Source organism: Geotrypetes seraphini, chromosome 8, assembly GCF_902459505.1.
Source record: "Geotrypetes seraphini chromosome 8, aGeoSer1.1, whole genome shotgun sequence".
Classification (NCBI taxonomy): domain Eukaryota; kingdom Metazoa; phylum Chordata; class Amphibia; order Gymnophiona; family Dermophiidae; genus Geotrypetes; species Geotrypetes seraphini.
Window position 1 is genome coordinate 111,046,777 of NC_047091.1, and position 13,384 is coordinate 111,060,160.

At 43.1% G+C, this 13,384-nt stretch overlaps 1 protein-coding gene across 1 annotated transcript in view; it reads left to right on the top strand.

The window, feature by feature from the left end:
* Window positions 1–4,518: 4,518 nt before the first annotated feature.
* Window positions 4,519–13,384, top strand: part of TBXA2R (thromboxane A2 receptor) — a 57,957-nt gene continuing 49,091 nt past the window's right edge. Inside the window, exon 1 of the mRNA XM_033953873.1 lies at window positions 4,519–4,690. The gene's annotated coding sequence lies outside the window, so the exon portion shown is untranslated. The remainder of the gene's footprint in view (window positions 4,691–13,384) is intronic.

The window sequence follows — 13,384 nt, forward strand, 5'->3', positions numbered from 1 at the left end:
AAGCAGAACAAGATGATTAGAGCAATAAAATCAGACAACATTTCATTTTCCTTTTAGTGATTGAATTATGTTGGTGTTGAGAATTTACATATATTGGTTTTATTTTGCACTGTATAGAAGGACATGTCTTTCCTACGCGTATTTCTCTGGTGTTCTACTGCATGCAGAGTCTGGCCTCTTAGGGTTTCGTTTGTATATATTAATATTTTTAGTTTGTGGTCCTATATTTAGTACTGTTATGTGGGATGTGAGGCGAAGCTTGGGTGGGGTCTAGGGTGGAGCTTTTGGGTCCCCCCCAATAGAAAAGCATTCCGCTACCTATGCCTGGTAAGATACAATACAATAAATCAATTTCTAGACCGTATAACCAGATAGTTCAATGTGGTTTATTTTATACCTTCTTATTTTGATCGATATACATGGAGATATGATGTGGTCTTTATAGAAACAATTGTACGGCAGCATTTTTTGGAACCACATTCCATTTTATACCTTCTTATTTTGATCGATTTACAAAAGAGTAAAACAGATTCTATGCTGCTTATCCTAGGAATAAGCAATGGTTTTCCCCCAAGTCTATCTTAAGGATCTTTTGATTTAGGAAATTAGCCAAACCTTTTTTAAACCCCGTTAAGCTAACTGCTTTCACCACAATTACACGTGCCATAATTGTCTGGGCCCTCTGGTTCCTTGGGATAGGACTTCTCCCTTATTTATGTTCCCAGCATTCTCAGAGTTTCTTTTGCTCTAACTGCAGTTGCAATGTCACACTAGCATGCCTGCTGCCGTGGTGTTCCAGGCGTATGCCACAATACTGTGGCATTCCAGGTGGTAACATCACCGTATTTGATGGTGTGAAGGACAGTCAGGAATCAGAAGACTTGGGGCTCAAGAATTCATCCATGATTACTGATTATATATCAACAGCTAGCAAGTTGCTTATGGACACTTCACATTTGTTGGTAGCTCCAAGGAATTCCTATAAATAGTATCTGTATTCTAAGTTTTCTATACACACTAATTTTTATTATTCATTCAATGTAGCCAAGTATATGCAGTGCTGTAGCATTGCATAAGAGGCATTTATTCGGAAGCTCCTGCCTTGTCACATTTCTGACCACAAGTTAATTTTGCAGTTTTTGCTGAGGAACTAGTGTTGCTAGAAGGGGTGGGGGGGGGGGGGGGGGTTGGTGTAAGGAAGATGGGGGGAGGGGCAAGGCAGGGGTTGAGAAGGAAGTCTAAAGTTCCTTCTTTCCTTTCTTCATTTCTATCATGTCTATGCGCCAGACATGTAGCTCTTTTTTTTTTTCCTCATATATGGGGTCACTTTCTTCCTGAACTCACTTTTATCTATCCCATGCAGCCTTTCAGTGGTGAACTGTAGCTGTTCAGCAGGCTACAGTTATTAGAGTACATGGTTTGTTAGTGGGGGGGAGGGGAGTTTCCTACACGTTCTACTTAGCTTACAAATGGAGGGGCCTGTTCCTAAAGCTAATTAGCATGCGCTAAACTTTAGTAAAAGGACCCTGGAGTTACAGTAGTGACATGCACTTGTGCTGGTGCTCTGCCAATGTTTTGCACAATTTTAAATCAATGCACATCACTGTCCCAGTGATAGAAGCTTCTTTCCTAAAGCACCTGCAAATAAACGACATTGCAGTACTAATACATTACATTACATTACATTACATTAGGGATTTCTATTCCGCCTGTGCCTTGCGGTTCTAGGCGGATTACAATATAGAAAATATCTGGGACATTCCAGTAGAGTTACATTTCAGGATAAGAGTAAGTTACAGGAACAGTAATGAGTTATGATACTACAATTTCACAGAAGATAATACTTATTACAGAAGATAATACATATAACAGAAGATAATGCATTTTACAGAGGTAATACATGTCAACTCGATCAGTAGAACTGACTTCTATTGTCAAAATAATTTAGCTGGCACTATGAAATGTTTCAGAACCATCTTTCCCTCTCTAAATCTTTCTTGTCAATTCAAATTGGATATGATGGTGGTAAGAAACATGGTGTTCAGTTGGGAAACAGGATGTTGAGGGCTTTTGTCACTGGTTTTGGATTCTTGATTGGTCTGACTCGCTCTAGTAAACTCCTGGATATTAGATTGATAAAGACATTAGTAGCTAGGTAAAGCGAGAGAAAATCTAAATACCTTTCCTGCAAAAACTCTATCGATTTATCTTCATCATGAAATAGGAATGGTTTCCTGTTAAAACTAATATGGCAGTCAACTACAAGAGCGGTTTGAAAAGTTTGGTAAAAACCCCCAAATATTTTTAAAATTTGACAAAACCTATTTTTCCGACAGGATGGGAAAACTGGACACTCGCTGGACTAAGTGCACAGGCTGCGATGGAGAAATATAACTGGTTATTTTTTAAATACTGTATTTGTTTAACTTGTTTTATTGCTGAACTTTTCAAACCACCCTCGTAAAATAAAAATTATGGTGATATGTTTTTATTGCACTAACATAATGTATTTTAGGACTAGAATTCTAGAACTTTGCTCCCCTCATTAGGTCAAACAAAATTCTAATTGGTATCACATGAGTAGTAGAGTTCATGCCCCTTTGTCAAAGCTAATTTACATAATTGATTTTGACAGGTGCAATGCCTACTCCCAGGTTGTCAGTCAATCAGAATAAAGGATTTCCCCTTAGCTCTGCCCACTCTCTGCCCAAGCCGTGCCCTCTCCACTCAAAACCTGCCCCACCCTTTTTGATGAAGTAACCGAAAGTGATGCCATAGCCCAGCCCAAAACCCCAACCCTTATGGCAACGACACAGGAAGTGAAGTCATAACTCTGCCTAGCCAAACCCCATTTCTAAGATGATAGCAACTATGAGTTGCACAAACCAAGATGGTGGCACTCATAAGGTCACTTCCTGTTTTACAATACTTGCTGCCATCTTGGATAGTAAGTGACATCCATCGTCAGATCCCCCCCCTTCCCCCAGCCTCAGAGGAGCATACACTTTTTGCATAGACACTACAGAAAGTGAACATGCACCACTGAACTCCCTTTATTTTCATTCCCCTTAAAATGGTTTTTTTTCAGGAACGGAAAGCATTTTTCAATCTTCAGACTGTTTCATTTACTTTCTCTTTTTCAAGCATGCAGGGGCTATGGCATCACTTTCGGTTACTTCATCAAAAAGGGTTAAAAAATGATCAGCCCTGGGTGTCAAATATGTTGGACCACCACTGGGAACAAATGAATCCTTTTCTTGGAGTCACCAGAGGGTTCATGTTGCTTAGATAAAGCAGATGTTTGTTGATCATGTGACCTGCTGAGCATTTATTTATTTATTTTCAACATTTCTATTTCACACTATTCAAAGTTCTAGGTGGATTTATTCCTCCATTCCCTGGAATTCATTTTTCTATTGTACTCAGTGGCAAAGCCAGATGGCTATTTTTTTATGGGGGGGGGGGAGAGGCTTTATCCTAGGTTTCCTATGATAGCATTCTGCTTATCTGAATCAGTTTTTTGTACAAGATTTGTTTGGTTTGTCTTTATTTGAAATTTCATAATTACAAAAATTTATTGGTTGGGAGAAGCTAGATGAGGCAGGGGCAGGGGCAGGGCCAAGCTGAGGAGTGGGGGCACTGTACTGATCTGTACAGGGACCAGCAGTTGCTAAAACCTGGTCCTAACCAGTTACTAAACTGAATTAAAAACAAAATAAACTATAACAACAATGCTGTGCACCTCATGAGAAAAACCTCATTCAGTGCTAAGAAACGAGTATTAAAGGTTTAAGGACTCCTAATGAATGCCCGGCCCTGTCGATGTCCTTCTTCTTGACCATCGCCACTTCATCTTGGACTATGTTACCTATGGAGACCGGTTCTTCTGGTTTCCTTGACCTTTGGTTATAGTATTTATGAACAGACCCATCTGAGACTGTAGCCTCTGCTCCAGCTCATTAAGCAAGTTTGCCTACAAACTTTTTCAACTAAATTTCTGATGTCTGTCTCCCAGGGGCCACCGTAGAGGAGATAATTCTTAGCTCTGGCATTTAAAGTGGAGTTTGTGCCCAGAGGAGCCGTGAAGTGGCAGAAACTGTTGGAAGACCCTCCTATATCCTTTTTGTGTGTAAGAAACAAAGGGACTTTATTCAAACGCTGATAGTCAATACAATTTGGTTTCCTACAGTAAGTTGAGATTGAGGGGGTCAGAGAGTTGTTTCTGAATAGGGCTACAAGGACTTCATCACAATGATCTTTGCTAAAAATGCTATACATATACTTAATCATTTCCTGTTTCTTCCCCTTGACTATTCTCCTTGCTATGTGCCGGCCAATTGGACTGTGGTCAGGAATTGCTCCCCAGCACTGTTTTGGGCTTTGACTGTCATGCCAGGACCAAACTCCCTGCCTCACTGGGTAGTTACTGGTGCCATTGCCTGCAATAAGTTATTGGGTGGGTTGCTTTCCTCACTGACAGAGACAATGAAGCAGCAGAGAGGTCTGTGGCTTCCCTCCACCCCCATCTCCCTCTCAGACACATATATTCCCTTCCACTAGTCCAGAGGGTGCACAGTCATCGCAGTTCAGATAGAGGCAAGCCACCACAGAGGACTTTCTGCACTTCAGCTGGTTTTCTTTACTTGGCCTCAGGAAATGGAAAGATCTTAAAAAGATTAAAAGCAGAAAGGTAAGTTTAAAGATATGTAGGAGGAGGATCTTGTGCATCCACATTTGCTTTAATGTGCTTTTTATTTCGAGTCTGTATGTTGCTGGTTTTATTCCTTCTAGTAGTACAGGACTGAGTTTCCCAAGAATAGTTTCTTTGCTGCCCCTCTGTCACCAGCTGAAAATATTCTTTAATGATTTTTTTTAAAAAATGTAACAAAACAGGGGGACTAATCGAGAAGAATGTCTTATAGGCAGATTTAAGAGCAAGTTAAAGTGCTTTCTTTTTAAAGATGCCTTTGACAGATTTGGTCAGCTCCTTTGAATTTTATGCTCTGTTACTTATCCCTCCCTGGTTGTTTAACCCTTTATTTGTTTCTTTTCTTTCAATCATTCTATTTCTTACCCATTTTCCCTTTTGTAGTGTATGTCATGTACGTAGAATATGGGTTGCGTGTTTTGTCCCCCCCTGAAAGTTATAAAGCTTTTAAATAATGTACAATCGCTTTGAAGTATGATTAAGCAGCAATGAATCAAATTTTAAAGAAAACTTAATCAGAAACTGGAGGGAAAGAAGGCAGAAAAAGGCATGGAGGGGGGGGGGGGATGTTGGTCGTGTTTTAAAGCTGATGTACCCAGTCCCGTTGTTAAGAGTCAGTTTTTCATACAAATAACAAAACATCTCCCTCCCACAATTTCTTTTTCCCTCCCTCCCATGCTAGAAATGCTGCTGAGTTCCGTTTCTTATACGATTAATTCTTCAGTAGGTGGGGGTATTAAACCGGAATCCCAAATATCCTCATTGGGATGGGAATGGTATGCTTTTCATTTTTGCTTTCCTGGTGGGAAAGGATCCTGACTAGCAGATACCGAGCTCCCAAGTTCCCGAGTCCTAAGCTTTAGGAGTGTTCAAAAAAAGAGACTTTTTGATCATAGGAGCCAGCTTTGTGATTGTAGTGGGTGCTGAGCTTCCCTAATATTGAGCAAACTCCTTTATTGAGTCCAGGAAAGGGTAATTTGTATTGTATTTGGCACCCCCAAATATTTTGAAATGTTGGCGCACAAGAAGATTAAGCTAAATATAGGGCTCCTTTTACTAAGGCGCGTTATTTAGGGCCTTAACGTGCGGAATAGCACGTGCTAAAATGCCGCACGCGCTAGCCACTACCGCCTCCTCTTGAGCAGGCGGTAGTTTTTCAGCTAGCTTGCACTAAAAATGCTAGCGCACCTGAAGTTGCGTCAGAGGAGAAGCTTCCGCCCCACAAATGCGACTGTAGGGCGGCCCTGGCAGGCTTCGCCGGCTTTAGTTTATTTTCTAAAGCGCCACGATGGTAAAGGGGAGGGAGGGAGATAGATTTCACCAGAGGTAGGGAGGGGGGGCCGCGCGCAATCGGTGACCGCGCACCTTCCCTTCCTTAACTGCGGGGACAAGGCCATTCACCACTCCACAGGGCAGTGGATGGCCTTGTCCCTGTGCCTGCAGTGAGCACTTCCCCCCCCCCCACACCGTTTTCAATGGGTTACCCGCGGCTACTTGCGGCTAGCCACGGGTAACAACCACCGTTTAATTCTCTACTTGCTATTTTGATACACTCAAATATGTGAATGTACGAGTACTTTACTTTGATAGCCTTCAGATTATGCAGGCAATATCTAAAAAAATATTGTTAATAAATAACAGAAACAAATCAAATAAGCATCACCTACAACTTGTTTGTTAACCTTGGAGTTACCATACGGGTCCAGAAAAAGAAGGACGGATTGAGACATTCAGTTTTTACTTCCATTGCTTTCAATGGAAGTAAAACCTCTATCCATCCTCCTTAATTCTATTGCTTTCAACGGAAGTAAAATCTGGATATCTCAAATCTGTCCTCTTTTTTCTGGAGCCATATGATAACCCTAGTTAATCTGATCTTAGAAATTTCCAGTGACATAAATTCAGGGGTCCTTTTACTAAGCTGTGGTAAGCACTAATGCATGCTTACCACAGATTAAAAAGTCAGAGCCCAAAGTAAGTATGTTCTAAGCTAATCGATTAGCAGAGCTACATTGCTACATGCTAACTGATTAGCATGTGGTTAGCACAATGTATCGCAAACTGTATGCAGCCCGAGATGCCAGATGTGCTGCGAGATGCCGGGGAGGAGGAGAGGTGCCAGTGCTGGCTGACTGCCTATAGGACGTGCCTCTTGTGGTGAGAAGCACATCCTATAGGCAGTCACCTGGCGCCAGTGCCTCTCCTTCTCTCCGTGCCTCTTCCCTTCCAGCACCCCCACCCCCACCACAACCACCACTGGCAGCTCAGGGCCCCATCTGGAGGGCCTTTGCGCTTGCACGGACATTGGCATGATGGCATCATGCATGCGTGTGACATCATCACATCAATGTCCACGCACTTCCAGATGCCCTCGAGCTTCGGCGACCAAGTTTAGTGTGCCACGGCTTCGCACAGTTTGAGAGACACTGTATTAGCACATGAGCCCTTACCACCTCGACATGATGACATCATGCATGCGTGTGACATCATCACATCAATGTCCACGCACTTCCAGATGCCCTCGAGCTACAGCGACCATGTTTAGTGTGCCACGGCTTTGCACAGTTTGTGAGACACTGTATTAGCACATGAGCCCTTACCACCTAGAGACAGGTGTCAGTAAATGCTCGGGTATTAATGCCTAATGGGAATATGGCTATTAGTACCAAAATAGAAAAATCAGCCATTGCCTGGCAGCGCTAAGAATGTCCTGGCGCACAGGAAAGACCTGCACTAGGGATATCGCAGGCCACCTTTTAGTGCTGCTTAGTAAAAGGGCTCCTCCGTGATCCTTGGTCTCGTCTTTCAGTAACTTCCCCAATACAGTAATTGTTGAGGTTTTGGAGAAGGTGGGAGTGAAATCAAATATGCCAATTTCATTGGTTAGTAGAGAGATTTATGCAAATACATCTTATGCATATTCAGTGGCGTACCTAGGGTATGTGGCACCTGGGGCCCATAATTTTTTGACACCCCCCCATGTAAAAAAATATTTTTTGTAATAACCATGAAACTGAATAAATGGTCATAATAGAAACAGTCAGTGAAACTTTTCTTTTATTGAACCTCATATATGTAACCATTATTCCAAACATACCATAACATAACATAAATTATGTCTGAATTGTCATGACATCAGAAGTACATATGGAGTAGTTGCAGGTGATGCTTGGGACAGTTCTGATTGTGTTTTGATTAGTTTATATTTTGATTAGTTTTTAATGTAAAGCTAGCTATCCTCTTCATAACTTCTAATTTCTTATTATGTCCTTCCCTCGTTTATTGAATTGCCTGTAAACCGTGTCGAGCTCTATCTTTATGGAGATGATGCGGTATACAAACTTGAGGTTTAGTTTAGTTAGTTCGGTTTTATGTGTTTTTTGAATAGAAGGGTTTTTATTTATTTTTTGAAGGTTTTGTAGTTTGTGGTCGAGGTCAATAGGTTGTAGAGTTGGGAGTCGAGTGTTGCAGCTCGAACTGTTTTTTTCTTTTGACGTTTTTGGTTGGAGGGTGTGTGAATGGGGCGTGAGTTCTCCTATGTCTGGTTGAGGTGGATTGAATTATTTAGCTGAAGAAATTAGTTACCCCCCCATTCTACACACATTAATTCTCTTCCATTTTTGTTCCCATTATAAAAAAACACTGATAAGTTATCAGAAAAAAAATACATTAAAATAAAAAGTGAAAAAAAGGCCCCTACAGATGAGAACATAACATAAGAATAGCCTAACTGGGTCAGACCAATGGTCCATCATGCCCAGTAACCCATTCTCATGGAAGCCAATCCAGGTCACTAGTACCTGGTCAAAACCCAAAGAGTAGCAACATTCCATGCTACCGATCCAGGACAAGCAGATGTTTCCCCCATGTCTTAATAACAGACTATGGACTTTTCCTCCAGGAATTTGTCCAAACCTTTCTTAAAACCAGCTACGCTATCTGCTTTTACCATAACTTCTGGCCACTTCATTTTTAAGCTGAGATCTTTCCTTCCAAACAGAGACTTTGCTAGATGTCAAATACAGCACAAGGTAACTTCACATGGACTTAGCTGTGCAGGAAATGTGAATCTCTTCATACACCCACCATATAGTGCAAAAATGTGCAAAGGTCTGTTTTTTTTCTTTCGATCACTACATAGACTAATGCCACACAAGCAGCGTTGTTACAAACATATTCTGTAGGTCAGTGCTAAGGTTAACAAAGTTTCCTTCCTTGGACCAGAAGGAGATACTGACAAACCACTGGAAGAGATCCCAAAACAACTACCCAGGAACAACACCCAAAGACCTACTCAGTGTGTGAACCAGTTGAGTGGAGTGGACTAACTGGGGGGTGGAAATGGGCCCGGAGTTTGCTCGGCAGAATTTCCCAGATCACCTCTTCCTCTCAACACATTGACACGCTGCCACCACCACCACTAGGAACACCTCACCAGGTAGGCCAGCAATGCTATAAACTTTTATAAAACACATTATTATATTTTCTTATAAAGCACATATTTTAACTGAACTCAGACTGGAGGAAAGTCACGAGTGGTGTCCCGCAGGGCTCAGTGCTCGGGCCACTGCTATTTAATATATTCATAAATGATCTAGAAACAGGAACAAAGAGTGAGATAATAAAATTTGCGGATGACACCAAACTATTTAGTGGAGCTCGGACAAAGGAAGATTGTGAAAAATTGCAAAGGGACTTGGACAAATTGGGAGAATGGGCAGAGAGATGGCAGATGAAGTTCAATGTTGAGAAATGTAAAGTATTGCATGTGGGAATCAGAAACCCGAGGCACAGCTATACGATGGGAGGGATGTTATTGAATGAGAGTACCCAAGAAAGGGACTTGGGGGTAATGGTGGACATGACAATGAAGCCGACGGCACAGTGCGCAGCGGCCGCCAAGAGAGCGAATAAAATGCTGGGGATAATCAAGAAGGGTATTACAACAAGAACGAAAGAAGTTATCCTGCCGCTGTACCGGGCGATGGTGCGTCCGCATCTTGAGTACTGCGTCCAGTATTGGTCACCATACCTTAAGAAGGATATGGTGTTACTCGAGAGAGTTCAGAGGAGAGCGACACGACTGATTAAGGGGATGGAAAACCTTTCATACGCTGAGAGATTGGAGAAACTGGGTCTCTTTTCCCTGGAAAAGAGAAGACTTAGAGGGGATATGATAGAGACTTACAAGATCATGAAGGGCATAGAGAGAGTAGAGAGGGACAGATTCTTCAAACTTTCAGAACATAAAAAAACAAGAGGGCATTCGGAAAAGTTGAAAGGGGACAGATTCAAAACAAATGCTAGGAAGTTCTTCTTTACCCAACGTGTGGTGGACACCTGGAATGCGCTTCCAGAGGACGTTATAGGGCAGCGAACGGTACTGGGGTTTAAGAAAGGATTGGACAATTTCCTGCTGGAAAAGGAGATAGAGGGGTATAGATAAAAGATTACTGCACAGGTCCTGGACCTGATGGGCCGCCGCGTGAGCGGACTGCTGGGCGCGATGGACCTTAGGTCTGACCCAGCGGAGGCATTTCTTATGTTCTTATGTTCTTAACTCTCTGACATCCTCAGCCTTTCCATTCACAAAAATAGAAGGAAGAAAAGTTCCCATTTCCTGCTGTCTCATGTCCCCGACCTATACAATATTTTTCTTCTGCAGACCCTTCAAAAATCTGACCAAATCCTCGTTTCACTTGCATTATAATGTACTGAGGATGCCATCTCTCCCCAATCCCAGCTCCTAAAGTCTAAGACAGTAGCGCAAACTAGTGCTGCCAGATTCAGGAAAAAAATTTTTGATTCGATTCAGCCTATTGAATTGGTTTATCGATTCGATTTTCCTGCCCAATTGGGTGTTTTTTTCAAACATCCTGGTGGGTTTATTTTATAGCTTTTTCACCCCCCTTTGGCTTCTCCTAACCACACTGGCGCTGTGGTGTAAATAAAATAAAGAAACAAAGGACTTTTCCTCTCTCTGTTAAATTCTAGCTCACGTTTGCGGTCTAACACCAGCTCTGGCAGGATACACATTTCAAATCTGACATATTGTAATCACAAAACAGAAAATAAAATTAGTTTTTCTACCTTCTGTTGTCTGGTTATTTTTCAAATCTTGTTGGTCCAAGGCTCTGGTTGTCTACTGATAACTTGCTTGCCAGGGTCTCCTTCTTTCTTCTTTCTCTGTGCTAACCATTCATCTGCCATCTCTGTCCTCCCCTTCTATTTCCCTTCCCTCCCCCGGATGTCTGGCATCTTTCCTTTTTTTTGTCTCCCTCCACAGATCCACCTTTTCTTAACTACCCTTTCATCCAGCAGCTCTCTCTCCTTCCCCACCACCCCAGGGTCCACTATCTCTCCCTTTCTTTTCCCAACTACCCTCCTAACCAGTATCTCTATCCCCCCCTCCACACCATCCCTTGTGTCCAACTTCTCTCCCTTTCTGTTCCTTCCCTCCCTAAAACCCATGTCCATCATCTCTCTCTCTCTCCTCTATTTTCAGACCCATTATTTCTTCCCATCCAAAGTCCGGCATAGGCATGTCTCTTTGAATCCCTCCCCCTTCCCTCCGTGTACTTCTATACCAGAGCCCCCCCTCCCCTGAAGGCCTGTCCCCCCCTTAAAGGTCTGCATCCCACCCCTGAAGGCCTGTCCCCCCCCTTGAAGGCCTGCCTGCACCCCCCCTGAAGGCCTGCACCCCCTGAAGGCCTGTCCCCCCCTTGAAGGCCTGCCTGCCTGTTCCCCTTGAAGGCCTGCCCCCCCTGAAGACCTGTCCCCCCCTTGAAGGCCTGCACCCCCCGAAGGCTTGTCCCCCCTTTGAAGGCTTGCCTGCCTGTTCTCCATGAAGGCCTGTCCCCCTCCCCCTCCACAAGGTCTGCCTGCCCGCCCCACCCTGAAGGCCTGCTGCTCCCCCCACTACCTCGAAGGACCGCTCGGCCCCACCACCACCACGAAGCACTGCTCATTCCCCTGGCCTCCCCGCTTCATTTCCCTGGGGAAACAGCCTGCAGCAAGATCGCGCGATGCCAGCGATATTTGCTTGCTTCGGCTGTTTCCTCCGCCGCGGTCCCGCCCCTCCTCTGACGTCAGAGGAGGGGCGGGCCCGTGGCGGAGGAAACAGCCGAAGCAGGCAAAGATCGCTGGCATCGCGATCTTGCTGCAGGCTGTTTCCAGACGCGACACCCGGTGCAGGGGGGGGGAGCCGGACCGGACCAGGAGCACCCCCTCAGGGCTTGGCACCCGGGGCGGACCGCCCCCCACGCCCACCCCTTGGTATGCCACTGTGCATATTCATTGTATATACAGTATAGTGAAATCAGAACTTAAGAATAGCCATACTGGGTCAGACCAATGGTCCATCTAACCTTGTATCTGTTTCCAAAATTCAGCTCACAGTACCTGGCAGAAACCCAAATAATAGCAACATGCCATGCTACCAATCAGGGGATATTTCCATGTAGCTTCATTGAACGTCCCCTTCTCTTTGTAATTTTTGAAACAGTACAAATTAATTCACTTTTACCCATTCTGCACCACTCAGGATTTTGTAGACCTCAATTATATGCTCTCTCTGCCATCTCTGTTCCAAGCTGAAGAGCCCTAACCTTTTTTAACCTTTCCTCATATGAGAGGAGTTCCATCCCCTTTATCATTTTGGTTGCTCTTCTTTGAACCTTTTCTAGTCCACTCTAGCTTTTTTTGAAATACGGTGACCAGAACTGAATGCAATATTCAAAGTGAGGTTGCACCATGGAGCAATACAGAAGCATTGTAATACTTTTGGTTTTATTTACCATCCCTTTCCTAATAATTACGAGCTTCCTGCTGACTTTTTTGGCTACTTCCACATACTGATCTAAAGAGGGCTGTGCAGGACTGAACTGGATATCCAGGGCTCTCGGCATAGTTCTGAACAGGGCACTTAAATTCTTCTCACCTTATTCGAAGAACTTTTTCTCTCATTTATTTTGCACCTATAATTATAAGCCATGCCAAGTCTTTTCTTGTCTTGTCCAGTCATTGCATTATCAGTTCTTGGTTGGGTGCCACAAACCAGGGATCGCCAGCAAAAAAGAGCTAGTATGCTTTTGTTGGTCTTTGATTAGAGATGACCTTTTCTTGCTCTTGATCTGAAGAAGGGATTATCTTCAAAATGCATTTAGTCCAATAAAAATGGTATTGCTTTATTTCCTTTATGTTTTTGTTTTATTTCTGTATATACAAGTATTACCTTGAAAAGTTGACTAACACTGCCATCACACCATTTCACTTGAAGGCAGTGAATATTCTGGGAGTATTTCAATTTCAGAGACAGGATTTTAACCAGGAAGCTGGACATCAGTAACAATATTCCTTGTTTTTCCAGTCCAAAGTGAACAATAGGAGGGGGCACGAGAAGGTCATCTCTAATTATCAAAAGCCAACAAAAACATATTAGCTCTTTTTTTTCTGGAGATCCCTGGTATGTGGCACCCAACCAAGGACTGATCATGCAATGACTGGACAAACTGAGCTGACAGAGAATATATATTTTAGTATGATTATTAGTAGCACAGTAAATGACGGCAGATAAAGACCCGAAGGTCCATCCAGTTTGCCCCTTAGTTATATCTATTAAAAATACATGATTAAATTAACTTGTCTCTTCTTTGGTATTTCTGGGTCATAGACCGT